The following is a 15,363-nucleotide window of genomic DNA, read 5'->3' as shown; positions in this document are numbered from 1 at the left end:
CTCAAGTCAGTGTACAGGTAAGCCCTGGCTGCTTCCACACCTCCACCGGCTCCCAGTGAGACCAAAAATTTTCATACATCTCAAGTTGAGGGGCAAAAAAGAGGAGTCACAATGGCTGATCATTCAAAATAAAACAAAATTTAAAAAGTATTAAGGTGAATATTAAAAAATTTTTGCATTACATGATTTATATGAAAGCAATGCTATCACCTCCCCTGTGTGGAGAGGACTGGGGCATTCTTTTTAGAGAGAAGTGGGGTGGCTTTTGGGAGGGCAAGGGACTTCCTGTAACAATGCATCTCGTGATATTTGGAATGACTATTTAAAAAAGGAACAATGCACAATCAAAGTCCTCGGCCACATTGTAGAACTTTGAGGGATGCTCGCTCCAACTGACTGCTGTCACCTCCACCTTTCCGGTTTTCAAATCTTGAGTCAAGCTAAAAAACAACAACAAATAATAATAATCATAATAACAGTAAGACCATGCCAATCTCATCTTGTTTTCTGGCAAGTTGGGTTTTTGTCAAGAATGGATGTAATGCAACTAAGTCACAGTCCACCTAGAAGCATCTGCTGTGGGTGATGAAGGGGCTGGCCTCTTGGTATTTTTGCTTGCTGATCCACATCTGCTAGAAGGTGGACAGGGAGGTCAGGATGGAGCCATCAAAACACACAGAGTATTTATGCACAGGAGGAGCAATGATCTTGATCTTTATCGTGCCGGAAGTCAGGATGGTGATCTCCTTCTGCATCCTGTCAGCAATGCCAGGGTACATGGTAGTGCCACCAGACAGCACTGTATTGGTGTACAGGTCTTTGCAGATGTCCACATCACACTTTATGATGGAGGTGAAGGTAGTTTTGTGGATGCCACAGGATTCCATGCCCAGGAAGGAAGGCTGGAAGAGACATTGGGGCAGTGGAACCACTGGTTGCTGATGGTGATGACCTGGCCATTGAGCAGCTCCTGGCTCTTCTCCAGGGAGGAGCTGGAGGCTGCAGTGGCTATCTCCTGCTTGAAGTCCAGGGTGATATAGCACAGCTTCTCCTTGATGTCAAGCATGATTTCCCGCTCAGCAGTAGTGGTGAAGCTGTAGCCACCCTCCTTGAGGATCTTCATGAGGTAGTCAGGTCCTGGCCAGCCAGGTCCAGAGGCAGGATGGTGTGGGGGACAGTGTACCCCTCATAGATGGGCATAGTGTGGGTGACCCCATCACTAGAGTCCATCACAATGCCAGTGGCACTGCCAGAGGTGTACCAGCCTGGATGGTCAAGTACATGGCTGGGGCATTGAAAGTCTCAAACATGATCTGTGTCATCTTCTCATGGTTGACCTCGGGGTTTGGGGAGCCTTGGTCATCTTCTCATGGGGTGCTCCTCGGAGCCTCACATAGCTTGTTGTAAAAGTTGTGGTGCCAGATCTCCATGTCGTCCCATTTGGTGACAATGCCATGCTCTATGGGGTATTTCAGGGTGGGGTCAGGATGCCTTTCTTGCTCTGGGCCTCATTGCTCATGTAGGAGTCCTTCTGACCTAGGCCCCGCATCATGCTCTGGTGCCGCGGGCACCACATGATGGAAGGGAGGACAGCTGGGGAGCATCATCGCCCATGAAGACAGCCTTGCACATGCTGGAGCCTTTGTCGAAGATGAGAGCAGTGATATCGTCATTCATGGTGATCTGGCAGTGGGTGTGGACTGGCGGCAGAGTGGGGAGGGTGAGGCTCTGTGCCTGCTGGGCAGATGCAGTCTCCACAGTCTAGAGTTGGTATCTTATTGCTACAAAGAATCTGTTCTGTCACTCTTAGGATCTCTATTTTAATGGTAATGCTGAGTTGTGTCTAAACTCCAAAAGGGAGAGGGTATAATGAGGCATGTCTGACACCAGCCTCCTTCCTGTCATGGCTTGAACTAGTTGTTGAGGTTTCTTCGGGATACTCTTGGCTGAAAGGGAGATCCACTTACTCAGTTGGGGGGCTTAGAACTTTAATTTTAGTTTACACTTCAGACTGTCAATTGTTTCCTTTGCTGTGCAGAAACCTTTACATTTGATGTAATCCCATTTGTCTATTTTTGCTTCTGTTACCTGTGCTTTGAGGTCATGTTAAAAATAAATAAATAAATAAAATAATTGCCCAGACAAATGTCTTAAAGCTTCTCTCCTGTTTTTGCTTCTAGAAGTTTCATAGTTTGGGGTCTAACATTTAAGTCTTTAACCTTTTTTGTGAGTGGATTTTAGATGGTGAGAGATAAAGGTCTAATTTCATTCTTCTGTGTGTGTCTATCCAGTTTTCCCAACACCATTTGTTGAAGAGACTGTCCTTTCCCTATTGTATATTCTTGGCACCTTCATCAAAAATCAGTTTACTGTAAACATGTGGATATATTTCTGGGTTCACTTTTCTGTTCCGTGGGTCTGTGTGTCTGTCTTTATGCCAGTACCATGCTGTTTTGATTACTATAGCTTTGTAGTACATTTTGAAGTCAGATAGCGTGATGCCTCCAGCTTTGCATTGTTTTTCTGTATTTTGTTTTGTTTTTTTCCTCCAAATTTCTTTGGCTATTCAAGGTCTTGCATGGTTCCATACAAGCTTTAGTATTGTTTTCTATTTCTGTGAAGAATGTCATTGGTATTTTGATGGGAATTGCATTGAATCTGTAGATTGCTTTGGGTAGTATGGGCATTTTAACAATTTTAATTCTTACAATCCATGAACACAGGATACCTTTCCATCCTTTTTATGTCTTCTTCAATTTTTTTTTCAGCAATGTTTCCTAGTTTTCAGTGTAGAGATTTTTCATCTCCTTGGTTAAATTTGTTCCTAAGTATTTTAATTTTTGTAAATATTATAAATGAAATTTTTAATCTATTTTTCTGATAGTTTGCTATAAGTGTATAAAAATGCTACTGAATTTTGCATGTTGATTTTCTATCCTACAACTTTATTGAATGTGTTTATTGGTTCTAACATTTTTTGATGGAATCTTCAGGGTTTTCAGTATGTAAGATTGTGTCATGTGCAAACAGGGACAATTTAACTTCCTCCTTTCCAATTTGGATGCCTTTTATTTGTTTCTCTTGCCTAATTGCTCTGGCTAGTACTTCCAGTACTATGTTGACTATAAGTGGTGAGAGTAGGCTTCTTTGTGTTATTCCAAATCTTAAAGGAAAAGCTTTCAACTTTTCCCACTCTTAGTGTATTAGCTGTGGATTTATCATATATAGCCTATATTGTGTTGAGGTACATTCCCTCTATAATCAATTTGTTGAAGGTTTTTATCATAAAGAGATGTTGAATTTTATCAAATGCTTTTTCTGCATCTATTGACATGATCATATGGTTTTTGTCCTTCATTGTATTAATGTGATGTATCACCTTTACTGATTTACATATGTTGAACCATTCTTGCGTCCCTGGGATAAATCTCATTTGATCATGGTGGATAATCTTTTTAATGTGCTGTTGAATTTAATATTTTATTAAAAATTTTCAAATATCTATTCATCAGGGATATTGGCCTGTAGTTTTCTTTTTTGGTTGTGTCCTCATCTAGTTTTAGTAATGTGGTAATGCTGGCCTTGTAAAATTAGTTTGGAGGTATCAGTTTGTTCTCACATTACTATAAAGAAATACCTGAGACTGGGTAATTTATAAAGAAAAGAGAATTGGCTCACAGTTCCACAGGCTGTACAGGAAGTACGATGCTGGCATCTGCTCAGCTTCTGCGGAGGCCTCAAGAAACTTACCATTATGGTAGAAGGCAGAGGGGAGCACACATATCACATGGCTGGAGTAGGAGCAAGAGAGAGAGGGGAAAGGTGCTACACACCTTTAAACAGCCAGAGCTCGCAAGAACTCACTCACTATCACAAGAACAGCACCAAGTGGATGTAACAAACCATTCATGAGAAATCCGCCTCTGTGATGCAATCACCTCCCACCAAACACCAACTTCAACATTAGGGATTACAATTTGACATGAGATTTGGACAGAGACACAGATCCAAACCATATCACTCCTCTTCAATTTTTTGGAAGAGTTTGAAACTTCATGTTACTGTTTCTTTAAATGTTTGGTAGGATTCAGTTGTGAAGTCATCATGTCCTGGGCTTCTCTTTAATCGGAGACTATTTGTTACTGATTCAATCTCCTTATTCATTATTAGTCTATTTAGATTTTGTATTTCTTCATAATTCAATCTCAATAGGTTGTATGTGTCCGGAAACTTACCTGTTTTCTAGGTTATCCAGTTTGTTGGCATATAATTCTTCATAATAATTTCTTATGATCTTTTGTTTCTATGGTATCAGTTGTAATGTCTCTTTTTGTGCCTCTAATCTTATTTGAGTCTTCTCTCTTTTTTTCTTAGTTTAGCTAAAGGATTGTCAATTTTGTTTATCTTTGCTTTTTCTTTTTTTTTCTTTTTTTTCTTTTCTTTTTTTTTTGAAACAAAGTCTCACTCTTGTAGCCCAGGCTGGAGTGCAATGGCACAATCTCAGCTCACTGCAACCTCCGCCTATGGGGTTCAAGCAATTCTCCTCCTGCCTCACCCTCCTGAGTAGCTGGAATTACAGGTGCCTGCCACCATGCCTGGCTAATTTTTGTATTTTTAGTAGACAAGGAGTTTTACCATGTTGGCAGGCTGGTCTTGAACTCCAGACCTCAAGCGATCTGCCTGCCTTGGCTTCCCAAAGTGCTGGGATTACAGGTGTGAGCCACCGTGCCCAGCCTTGTTTATCTTTTAAAAACAGCAACTCTTTGTTCCACTTATCTTTTCTATTGTTTTTCTAGTTTCTATTTCATTTATTCCTGCTCTGATCTTTATTATTTCCTTCCTTCTACTAATTTTGGGCTTAGTTTCTTCTTGTTTTTCCAGTTCCTTGAAGTGCAAGGTTAGGTTATTTGAGCTCTTTCTTCTTTCTTAATATAGGTGTTTACTGTTACAAACGTCTTTCTTAGAACTGCTTTTGCTGTATCCCATAGGTATTGGTATGTTGTGTTTTCGTTTTCATTTATCTCAAGCAAAGTTTTAATTTCCCTTGTAATTTCTTCATTGACCCATTCGTTGTTCAAAGCACCTCTTCACAGGTGCTGCATTTTGTCACCTGGACCTTAAGAAGCAGTTTGTCCCCCCAAGTAATATATATACCCTTGTGAGAAAACCTCCTTTAGTTTCTAATTAGAATCCCCCTGCTCATGGGCCTTGGACTTTGTCCCTGGCAACAAACTGGAGAGCATGCCATGTTTTCCTCCTGCATCACATGCTGCTCATGTCCTACCCATAGCTTGTCAGCCCTTGCCAACTGCCAACATCTGCATCTCTTTGCCTGAGATTTCTTCAGTAGCCTGCCTTCCCTGCTTATGCACAAGTTTCTTGGATACCAATGACCCACAAGTGTAGATGTAGATGACTCTGCTGCTTGTGTTCTACATTGGCTTCTAGAGTTCCCCGATATAATGGAGCTCTAATTAACCATGGTGGTAACTAGCTTGATAAAGCACCATTTATTGGCTCTTTTCTTACCTGTCTCACTCCTCCACTCTCTTGTTGGTATTTCTCAGGATTATCTCCCAAATAAACTATCTGCACTAAAATCTTTGTCTTAGGATCTACTCCTTGGAAAACCTACACTAAGTTGCCGCCTCATCTCACAGTCTTTCTTTCCAGGAACAAAGAGCACAGGCCCACATTCCCCATGTAAAATCAACACATGCCAACAGATGCCTGAGGAACTACCAGTTCCTCAGGCATAACCAGGCTTTAAATGCAATTCAGCCCCTCTGCTACAAATATAAGTATCCTCCCATATACAAAAGTCCTCTTCCTCTATCCAGAATTTTGCCTGGGTTGGGTGTCTCGGGATCTATAGTCCCAAGAAGAACTATAGGAACTTCTCAGGTTCCTATAGCTCCCCAATTGTCATAATGGCAATATTGTATTATATTAACATGTTTTATTAACCATTGATGCCATCATACTCTAAGATCTGTGAGGGCAAAGACCATGTCTGTCTTGTTTACCATTCATACCTATTATATATGATAGTGTATGGTGCAGAGTCAATCCTCAATAAACATATGTTAATTTCAACCAAATTTCCAGGAAATTATAAAAGCCTGACACCTCAGATAGCCTAAAACCAGGGGAAAGGAATAAACTCATTAATAATATCACTTGTGGAATGTCAGCAATATACCTGGCCCTAAGTTGAGTAATTTACAAGCATTATTGTATTGGTTACTCATATTAACCCTATGAGATAAGTTCCACTATTCTCATTTTAGAGTTGAGGAATCAGAAATAAAGTTCACCCCTGCCAGATATACACTTCTAAGTAGCAAAACTGGAATTAAACTCAGATCTTTCTGATTCCAAGAGTGAGATTATCAAGCACTAGACTGTCTCTGTTGAGAATCTCACAAGACTATTCTGCTTCAAGTGCCATCATAGGCAAAGCACTATTTATTGATAATAGTGATAGTGTAATGACCATTAAAATGAGTATAGTGGGTTGAATGGTGGTCCTCAAATGATATGTCCATGTCCTAATTTTCACAATCTGTGAATGTTATCTTATTTGAAAAAGGGATTTTTGCAGATATAATTAAATTAAGGATCTTAAGATGTGAAGCTCATCCTTGATTATCTGAGTAGGCTCTACATCCAATGACAAGTAGCCTTATAAGCAACACAAAGAGGAAGAAGACAGAAAAGAAGGCATTGTGACCACAGAACCAGAGACTGGAATGATGCAGCCATAAACCAAGGAATGCTTGGAGCCACCAGAAGCTGGAAGAGGCAAGGAACAGATTCTCCACTAGAGACTTCTGAGAGAGTGTGGACCTGAAAACAGCTTGATGTCAGACTTCTGGCCTCCAGAACTGTGAGACAATAAATGTCTGTTGTTTTAAGCCACCAAGTATGTGGTAATTTATCCACTTAAGTTCAATACCTTATGCCTGGGTTATGTGGCGTTCTACTGACTCTGGCCAGACCAGACATTTTTCTGGCCAGCCCCCAGCACAATTGTGTGGCAAGCTGGAGTGTTAGGCTGTCAATGGAAATCTCTGAATGTCTACAATACGTCTCTCTCTAGTGCAGGAGATCACAGGGTCATGAAACTTAAGAGATGATAGGGATCTTGAAGAGCATGTGGTTTGACCTCTCCCCTAGGCAGGAATTCTGTTTTCCAGAGTTACCAGCAGGTGGCCAATCAGCCTCTTTTTGAACACTTCCCCAATGAGTAGTGTACCCCTCTCATACCATATCCCTCTTCATTTATGGACAACTTTCACTGGAGAGTTCTCAACATCGTTGAGCCCTAATTTTCCCATTACATTTTCCATCCAGTTACCAAAATTCTATCTTGAAGACCCATAAAAGTAAGTCCTAATTCTTCTTTCATATTAACAATTCCTCAAGTTATTGAAAATACCCGTTATGTTCCTCAACTATCTAGCAACTAGCCCCGTTCAACTTACCATTACTCAGGTGAAGTCATTTTTAAACCTCTCACCATATCATATTCTTCTCATTTACTCATACAATTTAAAATATGGCACTGAGGGCTGGGCATGGTGACTCATGCCTGTAATCCCAGCACTTTGGGAAGTCAAGTCAGGAGGATCACTTGAGCCCAGGAGTTTCAGACCAGCCTGGGAAATATACTGAGACCTTGCCTCTACAAAAAATTTTAAAAATTAGCCAGGCATAGTGGCATGCATCTGTAGTCCCTGCTATTCGGGAGGCTAAGGTGGGAGGATTGCTTGAACCCAGGAGGTTGAGGCTGCAGTGAGCTATGATCACGTTACTGCACTCCAGCCTGGGCAACAGAGAAAGACCCTGTCTCAAAAACATATATATATATAACTGAGAACAGAACAGAATCTACACATAGGCAGGGGAGAGTGGGACTATTACCTTCCTTATTTTAGGTTTAATTCGTGCATCCTAAGACTGCATTCACGTTACAGAGAATGGGTGTCATATGATTGACTCATTCCCACCTTCCTGGCAGCTGAAATCTAAGAGTTTTACAGAATTTCTGTTAAACCCGACTGATTTTGGAATCTATAGGAAGTGTTCTTTTATTCACTTCTGGAATTGCCTCTTGTTTGTTTCAGCTAATTTTTCCAGGCTGTCACAATACTTTTAATGCTAATTTATCATCTGGTTTATTAGGTTGCTTTAGCTGACTCTCATTCCCATGCTCCTCCTACCTGGAACCTAACACTCTGTCTCCAGGCGCTGATTTAAACCCTTCCTTGCTGGACTCTTAGAACATGCTCACACACTCCTATTATAGGCCACTTCTCCTTACCCTTGACTCTTCTCAAATCAGAACAACCAATTTCTGGGCCAGGGCTCCAATCTCTAAAATATCTTCCTGCTTGCTCTGACCTTCTTTCATTCTATTATGTCAGAAACTCGCAAGTACTCAAGCCTATTGAAACATAATAGGATGCATGTAAGTGCAAGGGGCAGCTAGCACCTTATGAGACCCAGAAAGACAACCAACATTTCATAAATGGCATCAAAGAAGTATGCTAGGTGTGACACTGGGAAATTACAGCATCTTTAAGAAGGTTCACAGCAAGGCTTTGGCAACCTTTTTTCTCTGAGCTGCAGGTATAAACTTGAAGAACCCAAAAGTAGCTCTCATAGGCCTAGTGGACTAGTTCCAAAGTGCTAGGGGCATCATCATCTGAATTATCAAAACTGACTCAGTAAGAAGGGTCCAGAGTTCAGTAAGGTTTATGGGCATAACAAATAGTATCTTGTCAACACTTTGCAGTTGCTCTTTTTTAAACTAAAAGGCATGGTGGTAAGAGAGGTGAATGGGAGTGGCAGGGAGGTATCACATGCTTGGGAGAAAAGAAATCCTGTTTCATGCCACCATTTCTGATTATTTGTCTCCATTTCGTGTATGAAAAAAAAAAAGTGTGAGAGGAATACTTCATGGTGGTGAAGAGATAATGCAAGAAAAACAGAGGAAAAGAACTACTATTTACAAGCTGCTTTATTGTTATTTTCCAGATTTTTATGTTACTTATGCTATTGAGATGCTGTCCATTTTAAAAGTATTTATGACAAATGATGGAATCAAAGAGCTAAAAATAATAAAATTTAAGCAAGTCCCATCAACTCACACAGTGATACTTTATACCTACATAGCACTTTACTGTTCTCAAAGCACCTTTTCATGCATTAAAACCTCACAACAACCTCACGGGATTACCATTATTATCACTGCTTCAAGATGATATTTAGTAAAGTGAAGAGACTCGCCCAAGTTCATAAAAGTAGTGTGCAGAAACAAAACTTGGACTTGAACCAATATATTCCAAGCAGTATTCTTTACACCACGACACAGTTATCTTGAAAGAAAAAGAATGAATCGTTACTAGCATAGCTCCCCTAAAAAACTGCAATTATCTTTATATTTCATAGCAAAGGCTTGGAGATTCTCTTCTGTTATACATATAAGAAAATAACACAATTATTCTCCAAGTCTTCCATCCCAATTAGTCTATCTCAGTCCACAAAGATGTCTTTAACTACTTTAATTTAATAATTCAACGTAACAAATGTTTAGTGAATGCCGGCAATGAATAGGTGCTATGCTAGCACAGCAGAAATTCAGTTATCTTGGCTCTTAGAAATCTTACCAACTAATAGAGAACACAGTTGTCTTAGATATCTATTGCAGCAAAACAGACCATCCCAAAATTTCATAGTTTGAAAACAACCACTTATTGTTGCTCATGATTCCATGGGTTGGCTAGAATGGCATTCAATGGTCCCAACACCAACATCAGGTTCAATGAGAAGGACTCACAGAACTCAGACAGGCTGTTATATTCATGGCTAAAATTTATTACAGTGAAAGAATACAGATTAAAATCAGCAAAGGGAAGAGGCCCATAAAGCAAAGTGCAGGAAAGACCAGGCATGAACTTCTAGTTGTTCCCTCCCAGTGGAGTTCAGAATAAGGACAGCACTTAGTTCTCCCAGAAATGATGTGTAGCAACATGCACGGAATTTTGCCAACCAGAGAAGCTAACTTGAGCTTTTCTGTCCAGAGTTGTTATTGGGGCTTGGTAATGTAGGCATGGCTCCTACACAGCTGATCCTATTTTATAGCTCCTCTGAAATCAAGCTGATATACTACATAGTCCAAGGCCCCTACCACAAATGACATTATTTGCAAAAACTATCAGGTGTAGCCTGTAACACCCAGGTTAAAAAATAAATAAAAACACTCTTTTCAAGCAGAACCAAACTTTCTTTTGGCAAGGTTAATTCTTTGCTGCATATCCACATAGTATGTGCTGGGGCTACAGACATTTGGAGACTTGATTAGACTGAAACATCCAAAATGGCTCACTCAGATGGTGACAGTAAGTGTTGGCTATTGGCTGGGAGCTCAGCTGGGACTGTCAACTAGAACATCTTATACATGGCCTCTTCACATAACTTGCCTATCTCATAACATGGCAAGTGGATTATAAGAAGAAGCCTTCCAGGGCCGGGCGCGGTGGCTCAAGCCTGTAATCCCAGCACTTTGGGAGGCTGAGACGGGCAGATCACGAGGTCAGGAGATCGAGACCATCCTGACTAACATGGTGAAACCCCGTCTCTACTAAAAAATACAAAAAACTAGCCAGGCGAGGTGGTGGGCGCCTGTAGTCCCAGCTACTCGGGAGGCTGAGGCAGGAGAATGGCGTGAACCCAGGAGGCGGAGCTTGCAGTGAGCTGAGATCTGGCCACTGCACTCCAGCCTGGGTGACAGAGCGAGACTCCGTCTGAAAAAAAAAAAAAAGAAGAAGAAGCCTTCCTAGCATACAAAACGAGAAGTTGCAGATCTCCTAGGGCCCATCCTTAGAATTTCCAGTGTCACTTATTCTGTATTCTACTGATCAAAGCAAGTCACAGACTAGGCCAGATCAAGAGGAGGGGAAATAGTCTCCATCTCCATCTCTTGGTAGAAGTGAAACATAATTTACAGCCGTATTTAATGCATGAAACAGCAGATGCATTTCTTTCTCAAGGGACAAAGTTCCCCAAACTACAGTGACACTGCCCTTGTTGGAACAACACAGCTGGAGAGAAGTCTGAATGCTACTCTGGGATCTCAGAACTGCAAGTGTGTTGGAGCCGAGGACAGACCACACTGGTAGGCCATATAAGAGTGTATAAGAGGCATACACTCTGGGCCGGGCGTGGTGGTTCACACCTGTAATCTCAGCACTTTGGGAGGTCCAGGTGGGCGGATCACAAGGTCAAGAGATTGAGACTATCCTGGCCAACATGGTGAAACCCCGTCTCTACTAAAAATACAAAAATTAGCAGGGCATGGTGGTGCACGACTGTAGTCCCAGCTACTTGGGAGGCTGAGGCAGGAGAATCCCTTGAACCCGGGAGGCGGAGGTTGCAGTGAGCCGAGATCACGCCACTGCATCCCAGCCTGGCGACAGAGCAAGACTCCATCTAAAAAAAATAAATAAATAAAGAGGCATACACTCTATGTGACAAGCTGGAGGAGAGATCGTGAGTGCTTTGTAGTCTGCAGCTGCTGATTGCAGTCAGTGGAAGACAAATACATATATACATATATACATATATAGGTATGCATACATACTAAACAACCACATAAAAGCTGTCACTTTACCAATGTCCCTGATGACCCCAAGAAAGCTACTGTCTCTATGCCCCTTTCTGGGATATAAACCAGTTGCTAGAAACTTTAAACACTTAAGGGTCTTAGTTTTGCAAATCTGTACCACTGAACTGGCTTCACTAGTCCTAAATTTAGCTTTGGCCACATGAGGAAGGCCTTGAAAACCAACTGCACGTGTGACAGCTCCATGAGACAGGCATTTTCTGGATTCCTTTCAACCCTAAAAGAATTTGATAAAACAACAAAATGATTCACCAAAATGACCAAGCAACCACAGGTTCAAGACATCATTTCCAGTTCTAGTTTAAGAGAAGACTTTTTTATGGCTTTAGTTAGTGATGCCCTACCTCATTAAAAAAGAATCAAATTTTCAAAACAAATGAAGAGGATTTCTTAAACATCCTAACAACAGCGTGTTAAACATTGATATAACTGAAAGAAGAAACAGATGAATCCACGATTATAGCTGAACTCTTCAACAATCCTCTCTCAGTAACTGATAAAACAAGCAGACAAAATCAGTAAGTACATACATTATTTGAACAGCACTATCAAATAACTTAACCAAATAGACGTTTACAAAACACTCCATCCAGCAAGAGCAGAATACACATTTTTCTTAAGTGCACAGGGAATATTCACTAAAATAGGCCACATTCTGGGACATATAACAAATCTTAATAAATTAAAAAGAACAGAAATCATATAAATAACATTTTTAGACCAACCGTAACAAAATTAAGCTAGAAATCAATAACAGAAAGCTATCTGGAAAATCACCAAATATTAATAAATTAAATAATACCCTTCTAAGTAATCCATGGTTCAAAAGAAGAAGTCTAAAGGGAGATATTAAAATACTTTAAACTGAAATAAAAATAAAAGTACAACATATAAAGATTTGTGGTGCTACAACATGGATGAACCTTAAAAATATTGTACTAAGTCAAATATGCCAGCATGAAAGGACAAATATTACATAATTCCACTTGTGTGAAGTACCTGGTATAGGCAAATTTATAGAGACAGAAATTAGAACAGAGGTCAGCACATCCAGGGGTAGGAAGAAATGAGAAGTTTAATGGGGATAAGTTTCTGTCAGAGATGATGAAAAAGTTCTGGAAATGGATAGTGGTAATGGCTGTACAACATTGTGAATGTACTTAATGCCACTAAATTGCACACTTAAAAGTGGATAAAATGATAAATTTTATGTTACGTACATTGTACCACAATTTTAAATGTATTAAAAAAATTAGTGGGACCCTGATAAAATAGTGTTTAGAGGGAAATTTATAGCATAACACTAAATACAAATATTAGAAATGAAGAAATATCTAAAATCAATGGCCTAATCTTATAATTTAGGAAACTAGGAAAAGAAGAGCAAATTAAATAAAGCAACCTGAAGGAAAGAAGTAATTAAAAAATAGAGAAAATCAATAAAGTTAAACCTGGCTCTTTTGAAAAAATGAATAAAATTGGTAAATCTTTAGACAGCCTAACCAAGAAAGTAAAAAAGAAAGGACACAAATTATCAATATCAGGAATAAGAGAGGGAGTTCACAGACAATCACACAAATGTTAAAAGCTTAATAAGGGAATACTATGAACATCACTATGACCATAAATTCAATAACTTAGATAAATTGGGCCATTTTCTTGAAAAACACAAACTATCAAATATCACTCAAGTTGAAAGAGATAACCTGAATAGCTCAATATCTATTGAAAAAATGCAATTGATAGTTTAAAACCTTCCCAGAGAAAGAACTACTGGCCCACATGGTTTCGTTGATGAATTCCACCAAGCAGTCAAGAGAGAAACGATATCAATACTACATAATCTCTCATGGAAAATAGAAGGAAGGAACACTTCCCAATTCATTTAATGAGGTTAGCATTATCCTAATAACAAAGTCAGACAACGATATGACAAGAAAAAAGATTACTACAGATGACTATGTCTCATGAATATAGATGCAAAATTTTTAAACAAAATATTAGCAATTTAAGTGCAACCATGTAGATAAAAAGGACTATATATCAAGACAAGGTGGGGTTTATCTCAGGAATAGAAAGCTGCTCCAACATTCAAAAATCTATATTAAAAATTTTGAAAACACATTAAGAGACTAAATAAGAAAAGCCATATGATTACATCAACAGATGCAGAAAAGGCTTTCAACAAAATTTGACACCCATTTATGATTTTAAAAAATTTCGACAAAGTAGGCATAGATGGCAACATTCTTAACCAAATAAAGGTTATCTGCAAAAACCCATAACTAACATCATAATTTGTCACAGCCTGATGGCTTCTTCTTGCTCACTGCCCTGAAAAAAATCAATGAGAACAGCAGGTGTTGCAGCTAAGAAAGAGTTTAATCACAGGGCTGGCCAAGCAAAGAGAACAGGGAGAAATTTCTCAAATCTGTCTTTCTGAGAATTCAGAGGGTAGGATTTTTTTTTAAGGGTACTTTGGCAAGCAGGGGGCTGAGGAACTGGAACAATTGATTAGCTGGGAATGAAATCACAAGGGGCATCTAAAACTGGCTTCGTGCAGCTGAGTCAGTTCCCAGGAGGGGAGTGCTTCTCAAAATCTGATGGCATCTCTTGGTGTACCAAAATGCTAAATCTGAAAAATATCTCCAAGACCAGTTCTTTCGGTTTCACAATAGTGATGTCATCTATAGGAGTAGTTAGGGAAGTTAGAAATCTTGTGACCCCTGGTAACGGGACTCTGGGGCAGTAAGCAACTTATAGGAAAATACGCTAAGCAATGGCAGGTGATTGTTTAACTCTGCCCATTCTTTAGCAAAGTTCAAGCCCCTACCATAATTTTAACCTAGCCTTATGAATGTGGCGTCAATCTTCAAACAAGGAGGGGGTCAGTTTCCTTTGTCTCAAAGTTGAACTATAAACTAAATTCCTCTCTTAGTTATCTTGGCCTCTGTGCTAGTGTAAGAAAAAAAGAAAATTAGCCTATGACATTAGAAACAAGATGGAGCGGAGTCAGTCATGTTAGATTTCTCTCATTACTTATAATTCTGCAGAGATGGTTTTAATAATTAACGGTGAGAGACTGAATGTTTTCCCCCAAGATCAGGAACAAGACAAGGATGTCGTCTCTCACCATTCCTATTGAAAATTGTACTGGAATTACTAGTTAATGCAATAAGGCAAGGGTAAAAAATAAAAGGCATACAGACTAGGAAAAAAGAAATAAAATTGTCTTTAGTCCCAGATGACATGATTATATGTGTTAAAAATCCCCAAAAATCTACAAAAACAGCTATCATAAAAATGCTTTGGTAAGCAATTATGAATATTCTTAAAAGAAATTTAAAAATAGAAAGTGTCAGCAAATAAATATAAAATATAAAGAACTGAAAAATATATTGACCAAAATTTAAAACTCACTGGAAGGGCTCAATAGTAAAATAGAAATGACGGAGGAAATTATCAGTGACTCTTAAGATAGATCAAAACAAAGAATCCAATCTGAACAACAGAGAGAAAATAGATTGGAAAGAGAAAGAGAGAGAGAGACCTGTGGAAAAATAACAGAAGATCTAATACTCAAGTCATCAGAATTCCAAAAGAAGAAAAGAAAGACTGTGGGGTTAAAAAAATATTCAAAGAAATAATGGCTAAATTTTTCCCAAATTTGCTTT

At 39.4% G+C, this 15,363-nt stretch overlaps 1 pseudogene; it reads right to left on the bottom strand.

The window, feature by feature from the left end:
• Positions 1 to 563: 563 nt before the first annotated feature.
• Positions 564 to 1,677, bottom strand: LOC112616150 (annotated as a pseudogene).
• Positions 1,678 to 15,363: the final 13,686 nt, after the last annotated feature.

This window comes from Theropithecus gelada, chromosome X, assembly GCF_003255815.1.
Source record: "Theropithecus gelada isolate Dixy chromosome X, Tgel_1.0, whole genome shotgun sequence".
In the NCBI taxonomy this organism is placed as follows: Eukaryota; Metazoa; Chordata; class Mammalia; order Primates; family Cercopithecidae; genus Theropithecus; species Theropithecus gelada.
This window is presented reverse-complemented; position numbering and strand designations above follow the sequence as displayed.